Source organism: Crinia signifera, chromosome 7 (genome assembly GCF_055691185.1).
Source record: "Crinia signifera chromosome 7, ASM5569118v1, whole genome shotgun sequence".
NCBI lineage: Eukaryota > Metazoa > Chordata > Amphibia > Anura > Myobatrachidae > Crinia > Crinia signifera.
In genome coordinates this window covers 14,303,728-14,320,157 of record NC_139223.1, presented here as the reverse complement: position 1 = coordinate 14,320,157, position 16,430 = coordinate 14,303,728, and positions in this window count along the sequence as shown.

The following is a 16,430-nucleotide window of genomic DNA, read 5'->3' as shown; positions in this document are numbered from 1 at the left end:
GACATCAGAGGTGCAGGGGGACATCGGAGGAGCACAGGAGTGACGTGCAGACATGGGCCGGGGGACATCAGAGGAGCAGGAGGGAGGTGCAGATACGGGCAGGGGGACATGAGAGGAGCGAGGTGCAGGGGGACATCGGAGGAGCACAGGAGTGAGGTGCAGACATGGGCCGGGGGACATCAGAGGAGGGAGGCGCAGACACGGGCCGGGGGACATCAGAGGAGCAGGAGGGAGATGCAGATACGTGCAGGGGGACATGAGGAGCAGGAGGGAGGTGCAGACACGGGCAGGGGGACATGAGGAGCAGGAGGGAGGCGCAGACACGGGCAGGGGGACATGAGAGGAGCAGAAGGGAGGCACAGACACGGGCAGGGGGACATGAGAGGAGCAGGAGAGAGGCGCAGGCACGTGCAGGGGGACATCATAGGAGCAGGAGGAAGGCGCAGACACGGGCAGGGGGACATCAGAGGAGCAGGAGTGAGGTGCAGACACGGGCTGGGGGACATGAGAGGAGCAGGAGGAAGGTGCAGACATGGGCCAGGGGACATCAGAGGAGCAGGAGGGAGATAGACACTGGCAGGGGGACATCATAGGGGTATGAGGGGGGCGCAGACACGAGCCGAGGGACATGAGAGGAGCAGGAGGAAGGCGCAGTGAAGACATGGGCAGGGGGACATCATAGGGGCAGTAGAGGTGAAGATACGGGCAGGGGGACATCAGAAGGACAGGAGAGTCACAGACATGGGCAGGAGCATTAGAGGGGCAGGAGAGTGTCACAGAGATGGACAGGAGCCACAGAGGGCAGGAGAGAGTCACAGACATGGGCAGGAGTCACAGAGGGGCATTCAGTGCCTCCTACTGTTATCCATGTACTATTTTGTGTACTCCTAATTGAGGGAACAGTGCCCTCTACTGTTTTTTCCCATTTATTTTAATATTAAGTATTCTATTTTATATCAACCAGGACTAAGTGTAAGATAGTCTAATGCTTGGAAAAAAACCCTACAAAAGTGCCAGAAAAATCTGAAATAACAGCCCTTTGACGGAGAGGGCGGGGCTCCGCAGTTTGCTGTATTGGACATCCGCTGAATTCATCAATAACCAATGTACATCAATAAGTTTACACTAAATTCATATTTTATATTCAGGTTATTTGTTGAAGTACTTTTCTGTGAATCCACCCATCTGGGTCTCCTCAAATTGTAACAGGAGATTACTTTGTCCCCTGGGACAATGAGCCAACGAGTCCAGACAAGCTCCGAGATGGAGCATGGATTGGGAAGGGACCAGACTGGACTTGCGCCACTTGATCAACCATCCGTGGGCCTGGAGCAAGTCCAGCATCTTGTAGATGTCTCTGTAGAGAGTCCCATGGCTAGGCCAGGATCAGAAGGTCATCAGTATGGCAATATGAGAATCGTTATTACCATAATCTTGGTGAAGACCTTTGGGGCAATAGAAAGGCCGAACTGCAGGGTCCTGGATTGATAGTGGAAATCCATGAAGGTGAAGGGATTGCTAATGAACCTGTCAAATGGGGTCATGCAAGTAGGCTTCCTGAATGTCTGGGGATGCCATACAATTCCCCAGCTGCAAGGCCTGCATGATGGATCCCAGGCATTCCATCCTGAACCTTAGAACCCTGAGGTCCAGGTCCAGTAGCTTGAGATCTAGAATGGGCCAAAAGAAATTGTCCAGCTTCTGAGCTTCTGGACTAGGAACAGATTTGAATAGAAACCCCGTCCCCTCTGCAAGGGGGGGGGGGGAGTACTATCACCCTGGCTAAAGGTGTCCATACCCGGTGTGACAGGGCAGTGCGATGAGATGCGCGCTCCCGTGCACATCCCATCGCCCGACACAGTCTGTGCAGCCTGTGTTTTTAGTACTTGATTGCATTGTAGCTGGTGCTGGTGTAAGGACTTCCAGAGCCTTCTTCAAGTCAGAGTCCGCATTCCAAATGCATAGCCAAGGAGCGTGTCTGGTGGCAACAGAGGACTCTGAAATCTTTGAATAAATGGAAGCAGAATCCAGAGCAGCCTCACCCAAATACGTGGAGGCTTCTCTAATGAGATACACAAATGATAGTAGTTCTGACCGGCAGAATTGATATGCTCCACCAGTTCATCCTCCAATCTACCAATAGCTTTAGCTGCCCAGGTGGAAGCAAATGCTGGACAGGCTGCCACGCCAGCATTGTCTAACTTCAATATTAAGAGATGCTCTATTTTCAATCAGTGGGATCTCTATGGGTCGCCACCATAGGGATCAGTAAAGTAGTCCACTTTACCAGACGGCCACATGTGCATTCACCTGTGTTCTTCCAAAGGAAAGGGGTAGAACATTAGATGACTGGAAATAAGAAATTTCCTATTAGGATGAACACAGGTAGATGGAGATGGAAGAAAAACCACTGGGTCCTTCTTCTTTGAAGAAAGAACAGTGCCCCAGCAGCTGATCTGGGTCTTTGATCTTGAACTATGTATGGACAGCCTTAATTAAGGCATCAACGCTGCATTGGGTCATGTGCTCATCCTGCAGATATGTGGAACCCTTCAAGTCCACCTCTCCCTCAAATCCCTCTTTGAATTTTGCAGCATCCGGCAAAAGGGTAGGATGCTGGTCTAGGCCTAGAGGCCTTGCGCTTAGTCATTGGGCCCAGCAGATTCTGCGAACCCTGTGCCGAACCCACTCCAGCTCAGAGAGTTACACATGTGATTCTGTGGCCTCCACAGGAGGAGGGGATGGGGGAGAGACTATCTGTGGCAACCGGGCAGCTGCTAGCTGTGATGCCAGCTCTCTCATAGCCGAAGAAAGAGACTGCCCAGTCTCTGAAGACTGGCTGCCTGGATTACCTATAGGAACGGCTGACACCACCATGGTACTGAGACACAGGAGAAATTCTTCTTACATACAATGCAAATATAGGACCGCATGGCAGGAGAGTCTTCCACCCCACGAGAGGACATGGAAGCTCTGCCCCTTCTGGAACCACAGGGACCGCTGGCTGTAATGGTGGCCCCCATCAGCAGTACCTTCCCTGGTGGTCTAGCGGCCGCACAACCACAGCTCTCAGTCCCACCTTGGCACTCTGTTCCTGACCGCACAAATGGGGGAAGGTGGCAGCTCCCCCAGTGTGCAGGAGGGGGATGGCTGGCAGGTCTGGCCCTGTAGGTCAGTGCAATGGCCCCTGACCAGGAGAACAGCCTGGCAGGATTGCTCCAGGAGCAGAATGTAAATTTAAAGATAATAAAATAATAACTCTGGGCTGAACACCTTCCCTCTTGGTATGACGTGTTTCAGCACAAAAAACCTGAAGGGCCTGGAGGTAAGAGAATGGGGAAGAGGGGCCTGGGCTGCAGTCATGAGGTTTTTAACTCCTTGGTGTTCATTGCCGTTGCTCCAATCACACTAAATGTCCCAGTTTCCACCAGGAAAGGAAGATGGCAGTTAGTAGCTGTTGGCTGGTACTTTATCACTCACCACATTACCAAGGCTCATTATTTTCAAGGCTCATCTGGCCCACAGCCTGTACCATAGCAGTAAGAAGCATATTGGCCAGTAATGTATACCTCTCTCTATTTATAACTATTAAAACAGGGCTTGACCGATTCTGCTTCCCGGCGACCAGCTTTTCATTGCCCGACCCCACCCCCTCTCCTAACAGAGCAGCAGTGCATCACCCCCTCTCCTAACAGGGCAGCGACAGCGCAATCCCATCAGACAAGCGGCGGCTCAGGGGACGAGACACAAGCAGCGGCCAGGAAGCAGGTGCTGAGCAGTGACCAGGGAGCGGCTAGTGCTGGGGACCAGAAGACCCGCGATGCTGTTGAAAATACTTGCCTCACCTCCCCACCCATTCACTCACACTTCCCCTGTAATCTCACTCCCTCTTGCCCCTTATCACCACCCCTCCAGCATCTCACCCTCCCTATCGCCCCCTGTTTCCTCACCTCTCAAGTAACGCCTAGTCACCCCATCCCACCCACCCCCATCACCTCACCCCTTTGCCCAACCAAGCACTTCACCCTCTCTATCGCTACCCTGATGCCTCACCCCCTCTCACCTAACCCCCTCTCACCTCTCCCTCCATCACCTTACTCATTCACCCTGGGCGAGATGTACTAAGCCCTGCAAAGTGATAACATTGAACTAGTACATCTGGCCCCCTGTATCACTTCACCCCTCCTTCACCTTCCCCCTCTCATACCTCTCCCCCACCCTGTCTCTTTCCTCTTTTCGCTCTCTTCCTGTCCCCTTTTCTCTCGCCTGTGCGCTCAGCCACCCAGTCTTCTCTCTCCTTACTCTCTTCCGCCTGCCACCTCTTTCTCACAACCCTCACTCACACCCCCCCCCCCCCCCGTTTCGTTTCTCTCTCTGCCCCTAGTTTCTTTCCCCTCACCCACACTTGTTCACTGACCGCGATCTCTGGACCCCCCTCTCACCTCACCCCACCCTCTTTTTCCACACGTCACCTCCCTCCCTCTCGCACCCCGTTATTCTTTTCTGTCACCCAGTCACCTCCAACCTTCTCAGCGGTGCAGGACCTGTAATGGTGGCTCTGTAGAGAATAGGGCGCCTGGGAAAAGACCATTGGAGGGCTGATCTCTGATCATTCCATGCAGCCTCCCTGGGTACTGGTTCCCCAACAGCACAGAGTATATGAGGATTTGAGTAATGTGTTAGTCAGGACAGGGCTGCATGTGTAGGGACAGTGACATTATTGTGGAAGGAGTAGGGAGCCACAGACTGAGTTCTCTATAGGCCTATTTATCATAGATCACTTGTTTGCTGGGTACGATCTTACTGGCAGCACGCAGCCAGTCAGCACAGCAGTGGGAAAAAAAGGTGGAGCGCTAAGTGGATCAATTGGATATCACAATTTTAATTTGTATAAAAATATTAAAAAACAAGTAATTTATGACAAGACAATAATGATATGTCAATAACAAAACACAATAATAATAAAAAAAATTACATATATAATAGATAGGACAAGGAAGACAATACTTATGTCTCTGCGTAGCTGCCTTTGTGTCCCTTGGAATAAGGGGGGAAGCTCTCCGGATAGTGCACTACCGAATTGGTGGTTGATAATTTGCCGTCCTGGATGGTAATAGGAGACGCTGGAGGATGGTCTGGTTCCCAAAAATTTGGGGTCCTCACTAGGTTGCGCTGATCCCAGTAGTGGATGAAAACTGTGGTAATTTTTTCGCTGGAGGAAGATCTGTATACCTTCACGATGGTGCGATATTGGATGTCCACAGGATACAAGTTGATGGCTCCCAATTTGGAGATAGCAATAAGACTGGGATCCGGAGGGTGGCAATGAAAGGGAAGCTTCCAGGAGAGTAGGTAGCAAGGGGGGGGCAGTAGGCAGAGTCAGTCAGCACAGCACCCACTCCGGTGGGCACCTAATGCGAACTGAGGAATTCTGGGATGCAGAAGGGAGGAGCCTGCCTCTCAAAGAAGTCAGCATAGGTGCCTGGCTCCTGCGGACCCTCCTACATCCCATGGTTAGCTGTGTCACCAGGATGGAAGACCGAGAAAACAAATTGTCAATCCCTGTATTAAAAGCATGTTGGGATAAGGGGGGGTTACCGAACTTTACTTATAAAAGGCCCCAAGGTTTGTTGTAGCTCTAGGGCAACATATTAGCCTTGGAGAGTGATAAACTGACATCTAGGAGCTGGTTGGTTGACAGTTTTATCACTCTCCATGTTATCACTTTCTGAGGCTTAGTACATCCGGCCCCTAGTGTCTGACTTATGTCTCATTTCTGCCTACAAGACTTCTCCTGAGCTGCTGCCCAATTAGGGAATTCCCAACCAGGCCCAGTCAGACTCTCACAGCCTTCAAAGATGTATCTGAATCTTAACTCACCTTAGCCTAATCTTCCACCTGCACTATATTACCTGCACAATGGGCCTAATCTCAAGATCAACTGCTGGACACTAGTACTTGATGTAATGGAGACAATTCTAACCTGCTTGACATTCAGGCAGCCATTTCTCTTTCAATGGTCCTGGTGACACAGCTCAACACTGGGATGTAGGAGGGTCCGAAGGAGCCAGGCACCTATCCTAAAGCTTTTAGAGGGTAGGCTCCTCCCCTACTGCATCCCGGACTCTTCAGTTTGTGTTAGGTGCCCACTGGAGTGGGTGCTATTCTAAAGAGCTGCGGGAGCAGCTGAAGAATTAGAGTAGTTAGGGTATTTTATTAATTTTTCACTCTAGCTAGGTAGGCACAGTGTGAGGATTCTCATTAGTGAATCCTCACACTGCTAGTGCAGCCGGAGCTGACAGAAGCGCGTCCTGTCAGCTCGCTGTGCACAGGGGAGACGCTGTCTGGCCTCCCTGTGCAGCGCTTACAGCTTCTTTTAAGAAGCTGCCTGGGCTCCGGAGCGCTCTGAAACCGGCTTCACGCTAGGTGGGGATCATGGGGGACAGGCGCTCCGTGATGGCGACGGCCATTTTCTGCGGAGCTTACACACTGAGCTCCTGTTATGAGAGGACAGCAGTGTGTTACAGGCATGTTCCAAGTGGTCCCCAGCCAAGGGGGAGATACTGGAACTAGGAGATCCTACTAAGGGAGCGGCTGTCTGGGGGTGGTTGGCGCCAAAAGTCACGGACCCCGCAGCAGCAGGGACTTGGTCTCTTCCCTCACTCTGTTTTGGCGCCATTCGGAACGCTTGCAGCGGAGCTGAGCTGGCTGACAGATCCTGACAGAGTGTTTGGATTTGCTGGGCATCGTTTCCCCGCAGTTGAAACCGACAAGACAGATAAGTGGCTGGGTGCATTGACTCTGTATAAACGCTGTTGTACATTGAATGCACTGTGTGGTTACTTTACATCATGTCTGAGCAACAAGCTGTGGTTTTGGGGGAGGGAGCCCTTAATGCATTGAGCGCTTGTAATGTATGTACACAAAAATTTGTACCTGAGCAGAAGGCCAAGGGGGGTTTGTGTATTACTTGCGCTGCTGTGAGACCCATGGGGAGTGAACCCCAGAGGGTAGAGCAAATTGAACCCGCGTGGGCTAGTGCCCTGGGCAGGTCTGTTAACGCTTTAGTGCAATTGTTGGACAGACAGAGTGATGTCTTGGTAGAATCTCAGAGACCTATGCCATCATCTCAGCAGTCCTCGGGCTCCTTGCCTCTTACCCAGGCAGATCCTGCTTTACTACAGGTGATGCAGGATACTGCAAAGGGGATCAACAGGTTAAGTGACTTGCTAGACAAGATTGATGTTGATGCTGTGGGGACCACTAAAAGGTCTTACTCTGTGCCTTTATTGGTGGATGAAGAGGAGGGAGCATATGCAGACATTCCCTGGGAGCAGGGTGATGATTCTGAAGATTCCTCAGCCGCAGGGGTGGAGGATTTGATTACTGCTGTTAAACAGGCTTTAAAATTGTTTGTAGAGGATAAGACTCCTGCTAAAGGTGTATTTAAACGGCAGCGTAAGGAAGCTGTTACCTTCCCTTCAGATGAAGGTTTACAGGAGTTGTTGGAAGGGGCTTGGAAAACGCCCGATAAAAGGCTGCAGATGCCTAAGAGATTCTTAAGTCTGTACCCCATGCCTGAGTCTCATGCGGAGCTCTGGGAAAAAGTTCCAGTGGTTGAGGCTTCTGTGGCACGTCTGTCAAAAGCTCCTATTACCAGTGCAAAGGGGGGCAGCTTTTAAGGATCCTGTGGACAAAAAGCTGGAGGGTAACCTCAAAGCTATATTTGAAGGGGTGGGATACACCCTACGTCCCCTGATTGCTTCAGCCTGGGTCTCTAAGGCCATGATTGAGTGGGCAAATGAGTTGTGCACGATTTTACATGCTGACCCTTGTGTGTTGCTGCTGGCAGAGAAGCTTAAAGCAGCCGCAGAGTATGTGCTGGAAGCTGAGGAGGAGGCTCTCAAAATGGCTACTAGAGTTTCCACAGTGTCTATCAATGCCAGGAGAGTACTCTGGCTTAAGGCTTGGGAGGCAGATAATGAGTCTAAGAAGGCCTTAGAAGCATTAGCTTTTAAAGGAAAGCTGTTATTTGGCTCTGAGCTGGAAGAGATTATTAAGCAGGCCACAGGTGGCAAGAGTACCTTCCTGCCTGCCCCGCAGCCAAGCAGACATCAAGATTTTCTGCTTTCAGGCCGTCCTTTCGGCCCTCCCCTAGAGGAGGTGCGTCCTTTCGAGGACAGTCATTTAGGGGAAAGTTTCAGTCCTCGAGGGGTAAAGCGCCAAAGTCAAAATTTGGTTAATTTAATAAGAAACCTAACACCAAAGGAGAGGACAAACCCTCTGCATGACTGCCAGGGGATTTGCCCGGCGGTGGTCAGGGTGGGGGGGCGTCTGTCACAGTTCAGGGACGCATGGGCTTTGCTAGACCAGGATTCCTGGGTATTAGACATTATAGCCCAGGGTTACAGAATTCCCTTCAAAGGTCTTTCTCCGAGAAGATTTATTCCCACACCACTACCAAAGGAGGCTTGGCTCCGTACAGCCCTCTTGGGAGCAGCTCATTCTCTGTTAGAGAAGGGGGTGGTTATCCCGGTTCCCAGAGCGGAGTGGAAAAGAGGCTTTTATTCCACTCTGTTTCTGGTGCCCAAACCAGACGGGTCTTTCAGACCAATTCTGAATTTAAAGTCACTGAATGTCCATTTGTGGGTAGACCATTTCAAAATGGAGTCTTTAAGGTCAGTGCTACTAAGCCTCGACCAGGGAGAATTTTTGGCGTCCATGGATGTCCAGGACGCGTACCTTCATGTCCCTATACACCCAGAACATCAGGCTCTGTTAAGGTTTGCGATAGGAAACCTGCACTTGCAATTCCAGGCGTTGCCCTTTGGACTGGCCACAGTGCCAAGGGTATTCACCAAAATAATGTCTGTAATGGCGGCTGTGCTTCGGCTGAGGGGAATCACGGTGATACCATATTTGGACGACCTGCTGTTCAAAGCGGAGTCAGCAGACATGTTACAGAGTCATTTGGCAGAAGCCATCAGTTTTTTGCAGGCTCACGGCTGGCTTTTAAACTTGCAAAAGTCTCAGTTGGTGCCATCACAGAGACTCCAATTCCTGGGAGTGGTTCTGGATACCCACTTACATCGGGTATTTTTACCAGAGGCAAAGGCCAGGGATCTGGCTGCCTTGGTCCAGGAGATTCTCGGCTCTCGGAGCACATCAGTATGGAGGTGCCTCAAGTTGCTGGGGAAGATGGTGGCGTCTTTCGAGACGTTGCAATTTGCCAGGTTCCACTCTTGGGTGTTCCAGTGGAACATTTTGACGACTTGGTCAGGAAACACGCAGACCATGAAGTCAGAACAGATAGTGCTGTCTTCGGAAACTCGATCCTCCCTGAAATGGTGGACAAAGGTGGATTCCCTTCAGTGGGGTCGGTCCCTGCAGTCCTGGAGCTGGCTGGTAGTCACTACCGACGCCAGTCTCAGGGGCTGGGGGGCAGTAGTCTTGGACTTGCGTCTGCAGGGCTTGTGGACTCCAGAGGAGTCTGCCTTACCGATCAACATCTTGGAACTGAGAGCTGTGTGGAAAGTGATTTCTCTGGCGGGAGACAGGTTACAGAGGCTCCCTTTAAGGATTCAGACCGACAACGCCACAGCTGTGGCGTATCTGAATCACCAGGGAGACACACGCAGCAAACTGGCTATGTGGGAGGTGTCCAGAATCCTCTTGTGGGTGGAACAGAATGTTCCAGCATTATCAGCTATATTCATACCAGGAGTGGAGAATATAGAGGCCGACTTCCTGAGCAGGGAGGAGCTGATGGAAGGGGAATGGAGCCTGAACTCACAGGTGTTTCACCAGATTACACGGAGGTGGGGAACCCCGGATGTGGACCTGATGGCATCCAGGTTCAACCATCAGGTACCCAGGTTTTATGCCAGAACGAGGGACCCACTGGCAGAAGCAGTGGATGCCATGACTATCCCCTGGGAGGGGAATCTCCTTTATGTCTTTCCACCATTTCCAATGCTGGCAGGGGTGTTGAAAAAGATACAGGCCCAGGCAAGCCCAGTGATCTTAGTGGCCCCAGATTGGCCAAGGAGGTCCTGGTACTCAAGGCTTCAGAGATTGTCTGTGGACTCGTGGCGTCTACCTCTGAGGTCAGACCTGCTAAAACAAGGACCGTTCAACCATCTGGATTCAGCTCGATTAATTTTGACGGCCTGGCTGTTGAAACCACCATTTTGAGGAATAAAGGATTCTCAGAAGCGGTGGTTAACACAATGATAAAAGCCAGAAAGTCAGTGTCTTCAGAGAATTACTATAGGGTCTGGAAGACCTATATTCGATGGTGTGAAAGACAGAAGTCACACACATCACGCTTTAGATTGGCAAAAATGTTGGAATTTTTGCAGGATGGCTTTTCCTCCAGGTTAAGCCTTCAATCACTAAAAGTACAGATCTCGGCCTTGTCTATTTACTTCCAAAGAAGGATTGCATTATTACCGGAAGTACAGACCTTCCTGCAGGGGGTGTCTCGGTTGAAACCTCCCTACAAACAACCAGTAGCGCCATGGGATTTATCTCTGGTGTTGGAGTGCCTTCAAAAGGTGCCTTTTGAACCATTAAGGTCGGCTGACCTTAAATTCCTTACGTGGAAACTGGTATTTTTGTTGGCAGTGGCGTCAGCAAAGAGAGTATCGGAGTTGGGAGCATTATCATGCAAGTCTCCCTTCCTTATATTTCATGATGATAGGGCTGTCCTTCGGACGGTACCCCAATTTTTACCGAAAGTAGTCTCGGCTTTCCATCTAAATCAGGAGATAGTTCTGCCTGTGTTCCAACCCCCAGAGGGTTCGAGGAAAAGGGACAAATTGAGAAATTTGGATGTTGTGCGCGCCTTGCGCATTTATGTGGACAGAGTTAAGAGTGTCAGAAAGACTGATACTTTGCTAGTGTTGTATGACATACACAAAATTGGTTGGCCTGCTTCTAAGCAGACCATTGCTAGGTGGTTGCGCTCTGTTATAGCGTTTGCATATACTAAAGTTGGTAGGCCTGTACCGGCCAGGATTAATGCGCATATCACCAGGTCGAAATGTACATTCCCTGGGGAAGAACAGGCCAAGACATTATTTAAATGTAGAAATATACAGGGGGGCGTGGCTACGGCGGCAAGCGGGTAAGACGTGCTGAGCAGAGCTCCCTGGCCAGCAATCCTAAAATCCATCCTTTGCCCTGGGTGACGCTGAGATCCCCCGTACCCCGCCGCCTCTGAACCCCCGCTGTACCTGCCGCAGCTGTCCCGATTGTCTCCGGCGGCGCCGTCCGCCCGTTAGTACTGCCGGACCGAGGTGAGGACTGCGGCCTAGCCCCGCGCCGCATCGCGGACCTCCGCTGGTGCACGCCCCCACCGCCGATTCCCTGCACGGAGGCACACGCTGCCAATCACCCGCACAGCGCTGCATACCTGTCGGCGGGTGTCCTCCGACGGCGGCTGACGGGCGCTATAGCGGGCAACATCTAGGAGCCAGCCCAGTGTCCCGGCGGCCATCTTTAAAACAACAGGCCCCTTACACTATATAAGAGGCAGTCCTCAGTGGGTGATCTGCCTGATCTGCTATATGTCCACAGGGCACTGACTGCTGCAGGGAGCCTCTGCTACACACACGACCTAACAACTTCTATTCATACTCTGCTGCTTCTGACTGTATAGGGAGTGGGGGAGTGGGTGCAGCCGACCCATACTGCCTAGACATGGTGAAACAGAATCATCACAACGCTTCTGCAGCAAAGCTGGCTAAATATGCAAGGGGACAGGAGCCGCAGGGCCCATCAACATCACAGGTGGATGCTGTACCAAACCCTGAGGGCCCGGCCAACCCCGACGCCCCCTCTGACGATACCTCTCCTGCACCCCCATCCCTCCAACAAATCCTGGATGCTATCACTGGCACCGAGAAACGCTTATCAGATAAAATTGAGAAGGTGCAGTGCGACCTGTCCCTGCTCAGGCAGGACGTGCAGCGCATCAGGGAACGTGTAGGAGAGGTGGAAACGCGGGTCTCTACAATTGAAGATACAGTTGATCCCCTGAAGGCCACAGTGGCCACCCTGACGCAACAGGTCACAGGTATACAGAATAAGCTTATGGACATGGAGGGGCGTTTGAGGAGAAATAACGTCCGATTTGTCGGCCTGCCGGAGAGGGAGGAGGGCCAGACACCAGAATCATTCCTGGAGGCCTGGCTTGTCGAGGTGTATGGTAGGGAGTCCTTCACCCCCCAATTTGCGGTTGAGAGAGCCCATAGGATTCCCACCCGTCCGCTCCCTCCGGGGGCTCCTCCGAGGACTTTTATTGCCAAATTTCTCCACTACAAAGATCGCGACACGGTTCTGAGGCTGAACCGCACCAAAGGCCCCATGACCAGGAATGGTGCCACCATCTCTACGTTCCCTGACTTCGCCATAGAGGTGCAGAAGGAGAGGGCCTCATTCGTTCCCGTGAAGCGCAGGCTGCGCGACTTAAATCTTCCCTACTCCATGCTCTTTCCGGCTCGGCTGCGGGTGGTGGCGGAGGGCGAGACGAAGTTCTTCAGCAGCCCCCGAGAAGTGGCAGCCTGGCTCGACCGGTTTGCACCTGGCGCTCGACAGCTGGCACCGCCCTGATCCCTAGAGGTTTGGTACTGGACATGGTTTTTGTCTCTCTGGACAAGCTGCGGCATCCTTGAACATTCTCCGGGACATGCCCAGATGTCTGCCTGAACCAGCGACGACTGGCCAGCGTAATTATAACCATAGCTGTGATGTTGCTGTTGTACTCTTTTGTTTAGCTTTGGGGGGGGGGGGGGGGGGGGATTTTGTTATTATATACTGTACTTCCTTAAATTGTGTTGCCCTAGGTGAGCCACAGGCCCAGTACATGGCTGGGGGGTCCTGCTGCTTGCATTGGTAGTTATTAACTGATTGCCTTCACGACTAGTTAGGGTTAGGAGGTTTCTTCCCTTTTTTTTTTCTCTTGACCTTCTGGTCTTGTAGTTACGAGGTTAGGGTTATAAGTATGCCACAGTTCGGGGAGGTATACAGGGAGGGGGTGTATTATGTTGGGATTGTTTTTTCTATGTTTTTCTCTTTCTTCTTTTTCCTTCTATTTATCTGTCATGCAATGTGTATCTGGCCACTATGCCCGGATGAGGAGGGTGGGGCGTTTGCTGATGTGAAAACTGTGGCATATGCAGTCCTCCAAGATGGCTACGGGATTGTAACTGCATCCATATTCTCATACTCTATAACCCTACATGACACAGCTTAATATTTTAACCTGGAACGTCCGGGGACTAAACGATAGAGTTAAACGCTCCCTAGTTCTTAAAATGGTCCGACAATATGGCTCGGACATTACCTGCCTGGTCGAGACCCACCTGGAGGGAAACAGATTGCTGTCTTTACGTAGGCCCTGGGTGGGATGGACATACCATGCCTCTCACACTACTCACTCAAGAGGGGTATCGGTACTAATTAATAAATCGGTACAATTTGTATTGCTCAGTGTTAAGACGGATCCACTGGGTAGATACGTCTTCCTGCATTGCAGGCTGTACTCGCAACCCTTCTTTATACTGGCGGTGTATGTCCCTCCCCCCTTTAATTATGACGTATTAAAACATGCGGCTACCTATGTGGCCCAATCCCCTGATACTCCAGTTATATGCCTTGGGGATTTTAATAAACTAATGAACCCTGGATTGGATAGGTGGTGGCCCCCTGGTTCCGTCCCTCTAGATGATCGCCCCTCGAGGTTTGCGAACTACGTGGAGTCACTTGGTCTGCGAGATGCTTGGCGACAGAAAAATCCAGCTGTCCCCCAATTCTCCTGCTTCTCCAAGACTCACCACTCCTTCTCGCGTATAGACCTGGCCCTGGTTTCTCCCTCAGTATTACCTAGGCTCCGAACTGTGTGTTATAAGTCGCGGGGCGTCTCGGACCACTCTCCTTTACTACTAACGGTGGAGATGGAGTGCCAGAGGGGACAGTCCTTTTGGAAACTACACCCCTCTTGGTTGTTGCAGTTTGGGGAATCCTCGGGCCTCCAGACACTATGGGAGGGATACTTTGGGGCTAACGTTGGCACCGCCCCCGTTCCAGTGGTGTGGGATGCATTCAAGGCATACTTGAGGGGTACTCTCATATCTAAAATTGCTTCCATCAAGCGTACACATAGAAATAAGGGCATTGAGCTGGAGGAAGAGTGTCGGCGCACTGAGCTGGAGCACCTGGGGAGTGGCTCGGGGGAGTCTAGAGTGAGGTGGGAGCTGGCACAGAGCGCCTGGGTTTCCCACCTAGAGGAGCATAATGCTCGCAGCCTATTATTTAAATCCCACAGATTATACATGAATGCGGATAAGACAGGCAGCCTTCTAGCCCACCTGGTGCATTCAGACCGCCCAACCAACTCAATCGCACAGATCTATGATACTGATGGAGTATTGAGGACATCCACTGGTGAGATAGCTGAAGTGTTCCTGAATTTTTATCAGGACCTGTATTGCTCAAGACTAGACTGCCCGCAGGGGGAGCTGTTTGACTATTTGGACCGAGTTGACCTGCCTGTGTTGTCCGAGGAGGCCATGTCCTCTCTTGACGCCCCTATCACAGTTGTCGAAATAGAGACTGCGATTAGGTCCTTTCCCGGGGGGAAGGCTCCGGGCGTGGACGGGGTTCCGATGGAACTTTACAGGTCGCACTTGGACCTGTTTGCCCCTCAATTATTAAAATTGTTCAACGGCCTTTTTGATATTAATGCAATGCCGAACTCTATGTCAGAAGCCATTATAGTGGTTATACCTAAGCCCGGAAAAAACCCTAACTACCCCGACTCTTACAGACCCATTTCGTTAATCACCACCGACGCCAAGATTCTGGCAAAGGTCCTGGCTATTCGGCTGAATGGGGTGATACTGTCCATTATTCACCCGGACCAAACTGGTTTCATGCCAGGTATGTCTACCAGTACGAATTTGAGGCGGCTGTTCACACATATCCAGGCTACTCACACGGAGGAGGCGCACTCTGCTGTTGTGTCGTTCGACGCCAATAAGGCCTTCGACTCCGTTGAGTGGCCTTATTTATGGCAGGTAATGCGACGCATGGGCTTTGGCCCACAATACCTAAAATGGGTACAGTTGTTATACCTCCGTCCGATGGCCAGGATATCTGTCAATAATCATATCTCACCCCCTTTTGCCCTGGGGAGGGGCACTAGACAGGGATGTCCCCTCTCTCCTGGTCTTTTTGCAGTGGCTATTGAACCACTCGCCTGTATTCTCAGAAATCATCAGGATATAGTTGGATTTCAGCTGGGACAGAGGACAGATAAAGTGGCACTCTACGCTGATGACTTACTCCTTTTCCTAAAAGACTACAGGATGTCTGTGCCAATTGCGTTGCAGCTGATGGAGGAATTTGGCAGATTCTCCGGTCTTACTGTGAATTGGTCCAAGTCATCCATAATGCCCTTACGTGGCCCCCCACCCTTGGATACGGGCGCCCCTCTCCCGCTTAGTTGGGTCTCACAATTTAAATATCTGGGGATAACAATTACTAATGACAGCCGGGACTTTATTCCCAAGAATTTACAGCCACTCCTATCCACTATTAAAGATAAAACATCGGTATGGACTAAATTACCCCTGAATGTCATAGGTAGAGTCAATCTGGTTAAAATGATCCTACAGCCTAAGATATTATACGTCCTACTACAATCTCCAGTGTATGTGCCGGCCTCTTTCTTTAGACACTTAAACAGCTTGTTATCTACATTGATATGGGCGAATAAGCGTCCTAGAATTAGCATTAACATCCTCACCAGACCAAGGGCTGATGGGGGTCTGGCTCTGCCCCAGTTCAGGGTGTACTACTATGCCAGCCAATTCTCACACCTCAGGCATTGGTTACAGGTCACTGACCAGACTTCACTTCCGGTTGCATTTCTGCATCAAACTTGCCCCTCTGTCTCACCCCTACAGCTGCTCTTGGGCGGGAGGATCCCTGGGGGGGCTCCCCCATTGGTGGTTCAGGCCATTAGGGTTTGGCAGGAGGTCCAGTCTCTGATGGGGTACACTGCTATAGATCCCGAGGCCCCCCTCTGGCATTCCGTCAAACTGACTGAACTCGCCTGCTTGTCGGGCAGGAGTCTGTGGTCATCTGGAGGGGTGGTGACGATAGGACAGCTATATGAGGCCAACATACTAAAATCTTTTCAGCAGCTAAAGGAGGAGTACGGGTTGTCTCAGGTATATTTTTTTAGATATTTACAGCTGCGTCATGCACTAAATACTCAATTCAACAACAGTCCCCCTGTACTGCTATCCTCTCCAGCAAAAATATTCCTGGCTAATCTGGGGCAGATTAAAACAGTATCTTTGGCCTACTCGTTTATGCTATCTTTCCTACACAAGGGTTCACTACCCTCCCTAAAAGCCAAG